Source organism: Chelon labrosus (genome assembly GCF_963514085.1).
Source record: "Chelon labrosus genome assembly, chromosome: 22".
Lineage (NCBI taxonomy): Eukaryota > Metazoa > Chordata > Actinopteri > Mugiliformes > Mugilidae > Chelon > Chelon labrosus.
In genome coordinates, this window is record NC_140355.1 from 16,856,787 (window position 1) to 16,862,168 (window position 5,382).

The following is a 5,382-nucleotide window of genomic DNA, read 5'->3' on the forward strand; positions in this document are numbered from 1 at the left end:
TGGGCCGAGCGCCGGGCTAGCTGGGTGTTTTAATTCTATCATGCAGCTTTGACATTTTTGCAATACAGTTGTACATTTACCTTGGGTTGGTGTCAAGTGAGATGGCGTCACGTGAGTAGGCCTCTTTCACTGCCGCGGAAACCGAAAACCCAGTGACTGAGCTTGTTTTGTGTTTAAAATTTAGGTAGAAAGTGTTTTTTTTTTTTTTTACCAAAATGCATTTTGTCACGGTGTAGCTTGAATCAGCACATAGGTTTTATGTGTGTGCGCGCGCGTGTGTGTGTGTGTCCTGCTGTGTGTGACTTAAAGAATGTGTCTAACAAATGATGTTGAACATGCAAATGTGAGTGCGTTTCGAGGCCTAGACTTTTATTCACTGTAGGTTAATAGCATGGCCACTGGAGTGCTCGTACAAACAAACACAAAGCCAAAAAGAGAAAGGGATGGGAAAAAAAAGGAAACTATCATGCACTGCAGAGCGAGGAGGGAGGATTCAGCTGCCCTTGTACCTGCATTTTTATCTGGCGTAGGTCCAGTGGAAGAACAGAGCGTACTAACTTCAAAAAAAATAACAAATGCATGTTTCATTCTGGACTTGGGCTGTTAGCTTTGGTAGCGTCAATTTACAAAGGTACAGAGACGCCTGTGCATGACTTAGTTAATCTGAGCTGTGACTATCTTCTCAACACTAACAAACAAACAAAAAAAAAGTCAGCGGCTGCTTCCCTGACTCGTAGCGCGTGTTCATCCCGTCCCCCTTCGGTGGCAACGATGGGATCCTCCTTTTGATGTTTACCTTATTGCCTAAAGAACAAGCACATGTGACGATAGTTATAGCAACAACAAAAAAAAAAGAAATGTTTTCCTTTGCATCCGGTTTATATTTAGGTATAGATTCATGCAGTGTTTCAGCAGGGGAGAGGAGCTGCTTGCGTATTGATCTCGTGTATTCGTGTGACAGACCTCCCCTCGTGGTTGCTATGCTGGTTGCTATGCTGTATTGCTAGAACATGTAGAGAACGTGGTGCGACGGAGGCAGCCTCCCTCTCACAGTGCACACAGACACGAGGCGACGCGACAGCAGGAAAACATTCAGGCTGTTAAAACGTTCGCTACCACCACCAATTTTTTATTTTTTTTTACCCTTTGTGTCGGCTTTGTCACTTCAGTTCCACAGAGCTGTGTGTTAAAGGAAGCCTTTAGGACCCTCACTGGTCCTACGCACTGTGATAGCAAAGGATAAGACTTTTGGCCCCCGGGAGACTCTCGGAGTTGGGGCACATCCGAGCACCGAGGATCCCGTTTTTGTCGTGTGCACTGCCAGTGTTGACACTGCCTCCTCCTGTAGTGGAGTCATCTGTGACGAAGTTTTCATAGTTTACACAGGGTGTTGTCAGTTGAGATGCCTTAAGTATTTAACAATCATAATTTATTACTAACTGTAGATATTGTGGGTATGTATTTAATTTTATATAGTTTTGTTTTTTTTTTGAAGTGGGGGGGCGAATCATAATTTATTTATTTAGAAATAACACAAAAAAAAATGCTACGAAAAAAAACTATTACCTCATTTTTGCATTGTTTTAAATGGGAATGCTTTGCATGCAGTTGTACCTTTTGGAACACTAGAAGTTAAAAAAACAAACAAAAAAATAATACTAGCCCTGCTGTTTGGTCTCCACAAGCTGGCTGTGCGATGTTTACTGTCCAAGGCTGAGCTACTGAGCCCGCTCTCTCTATCTATCTCTATCTCTGTCTCTCTATCTCTATCTCTTTCTCTCTCATGTGGTGCTGTGGATCTTGGTTACATTCCATTCAATGCAATTTCTCCGACCCCCCCCGCTCCCCATGCTGTGATGTAGTGGACAAAAACTGCAATGAAGTGGTTTTAGTTTGTATTTTCTTTTTTTCTTTTTGCACTCACTCGTTTAAAAATGGGAACCCTCTCACTGGCAAAAAAAAAAAAAAACAACAACAAAAAAACAAATTTAAACTAACCTTTAGGCTTTTATTTTCTACGCTCTCACAATGCACTATGGGTCTTAACGAAGCATGTTCCTTCCTTCGCTTTAACTCTTTGTATATCCTCTCTTTCTTTCGTTTTTCAAGCCCTCCGGTGTTTCTCTTCAGTCCTTTTTTCAGACTAGTTTGTAGACATAACAAGTGCCTCGCTTTAAGTGTTAGGAGATATTTCCATATTACTAAAAACCATTAACAACAATCGGTCCGTGAAGCCACCATGCCTTATGGGTTGCGTGATTAACTGAAGGGAAAGGGACGCGAAGGAGCTAAGACAACTTTTGACTGGTGTCTATAAAAGCCATTATAATCAAAAATTCAAGTCAAACTGTTCAAAATAGCTGCTGGTTTTTGTAGTACTGACGCGTTACACATTGTGGAAATAGTCCCGACTATAACGAGGCATGTCTCACTGTGGGCTTTACGAGGACAGTTAATATATCTCTTGTGTTTCTGTTTCATTTGACCGTCTGTCCCACCTCTCTGGATCTTTCCTTTCACTAAAGGAAAACCTTTAAAGCACAACCTTTTCTAAAAAAAAAAAAAAAAAAATGCATGTTTTCTCAGGTTTTCAATATAGTCTCGATGGTTTCATAGTATATGGTGAAAATATATACAAAGAATATAACAGAAAAAAAATGAAATATTAATTTTGTTGCTGCTTGAATCTGAAAAAAAGAAAACTGAAGAGAAAATAATCCCAAAAAGTGCCAGTGAAAGGGCTGCCGCCATCCTCGTACGAAAACCTGCTGTTTAGCTGTGACTGCGCAATGTTTTTTCACTATAGGATATTTTATCTGAAAATAGAACTATTTATCATTAATATTAAAGCAATAGCGCATTAATGGTGGTGAGTGTGTTTGACGACGAAATGGATGAGCATATTATGGGTAAATGTTAGATTCACATTTGGTGGGATTTTGTACTTTATTTATTATTACGACTAATAATAATGATCTCAAAAAGTTGCATTGCTAAACCCAAACTGTTTTTTTTTTTTTATTTGATTTCATTGCTTGTATATTATCCTTTTATATGTGCTCTTTTTGTAATAAACTGGGTAAAATGCTCATTTTTTGTGTGTGTTATAGTTTGGTCTCAGATTTGAAATGAAGCCACTTTACGCTTCACATTTATAGGCAGTTTAGGCAGAGCATACACTAACCCTGTGCAGAGACCCTAGTGCTGGCTGTAGCTGACGTGCACCTCCCCAGAAATGCGACGCAGCCCTCAAGAGCTGTGATTGGTCCGCTTTAGTATTTCCGGCTGCTTCTCCATCTCTTCTCCATCAAGGTTAACTGAGGAGGTTCAGAGCTTCAAACATTTGTATGTATGACTCTTCTTCGATGAAATTATGGTGAAAGTTTCAGTCGCCATTGTTGAAAGTGAAGCAGGAAGTAGAAACAACAACTAACCTGACTGGCAAAAAGTGTTTGAGTGGCGTTGTTACAGGATGAGCCAAACTGAAGAGCGCACAAGTATAAATGGCTCTCACAAGTTACGGTGTCTACGTCCCGCAGTACTCTAAATGAGCCATTACTCTTGATGGCAAGAGTCAGGTGCATCAGCTTATACATAGTTATTTAAACTGTGTAATAATATACAAATGTGTGCACGTTTGCAGTTAAGCTAGCAATCATTCGTTCATTCATTCATCTTCTGTAACCGCTTGTCCTGTGAAGGGTCGCGGGGGGTGCTGGAGACTATCAGGTCAGGTCTCCAGTCTATCTCAGGGCTAACACAGAGACAGACAACCATTCACACTCACGTCTACGGCCAATTTAGAATCACCAATGAACCTACCGAGCATGTCTTTGGACGGTGGGAGGAAGCCGGAGTACCTGGAGAGAACCCACGCAGACACAGGGAGAACATGCAAACTCATGGAATCATGTTGCTGTGAGGCATCAGTGCTAACCACCACGCCACTGTGCCGCAAAAGCTATCAATCATTTTGGACCAAAAGAAAAAGATGTAAATCAGCCATGACATTGTGACCACTGAAAGGTGAACACCCGTTATCTCGTTGTCATGTCACCTGTCATTGGTTGGGATATGTTCGGCAGCAAGAGAATGCTCTGTCCTCAGAGTTGATGTGTAGATGTAGGAAAAATGGACGAGTGGAATTTGGATTTGAGGGACTTTGACCGTGCCAAAAGCACCAACGATGGGCAAAAAGTCAAAAATCAGAGCTGGACTTTTAAAGAAGATGATTAAAGAAGGTGGTCCGCTCTGCTGTGTCATATTTTCTTAGCATCACGTTGCATTGTACGTGTGTCACTTACCAGAAGAACACATGGCACCATGATGTACTGTGGCACGAAGGCAAACCGGTGATGCTTTGGGCAATGTTCTCTTGGGAGATGTTGGGTCTGCCTCTCATGTGGCAGACATGGAAACGGTGTTCCCTAGTGGCCTCTTTCAGCGGGACATTGCTTCCTGCCACAAAGCAAAAACGGTTTAATAATGATTTAAGAAGCACAACGACGAGTTCAAGGAGTTGTCTTGGCCTCCAAGATCTGAATTCAACTGGGCATCTTTGGGATGTGCTGGACAGATATGTCTGATCCGTGGAGGCCCCACCTCACAGCTTGCAGGACTTAAAGGATCTGCTGCTAATGTCTTGTTGCCAGATACCGCAGCACACCTTCAAGGGTCTAGTGGCGTCCGTGCCAGGGCTGTTCTGGCAGCAAAAGGGGGAACTCATACAAGGCAGGTGGTTAAGGTTATGGCTGAACGGTTTATAAGCTCTCCATAAATTGGTTAAGGCTAACAGCTTTACAAAGAGACGGAGTAGTATTTGCATTGTCTTGTCACTTGTTAAATACCCAATTATCACCTCCCATTTGGCCTAGGTTTAGATCTGCTAAGCGCTCCCATGTCTGGTTGCTAACTTTGTCCGTCTGTTGGCATTTGGTGCTGGACGGGGTGCAAACTGTTTTAATCTTCACTAAAACAGCTGCTCGGTGTTGGCGGGAGAGAACAAAGCCTAGGATCATTCAGCCAAAAGATGCTAAAAAGCTCCTGCAGAATGGGATTTGTTGGTTTGTCGCGAGCCTGAGGTGAGTCAAACAGGTTATTCTTAGTATTACAAAAGAGTTTAATCTTTTATAAAACCTTCGTTATAATAAAACAACAGAACAAACCATCCCTGACATGTAAAATTTAAAAAGAATGGCACATTCCTTTTTGTCCTGACCAAAATTATTGTCACAGTATTTAACTGCAGGATATAAGTTAAATATAATAGAATAAAAAAACCTGTAAAAATCTGTTTCAGTTCCTGAGATATAAAACAGAACCTCTTTGGTCATTGCTTTTAAACATGAGGGGAGATCCTTGTGTAGAAATGTTTTTTTCTTA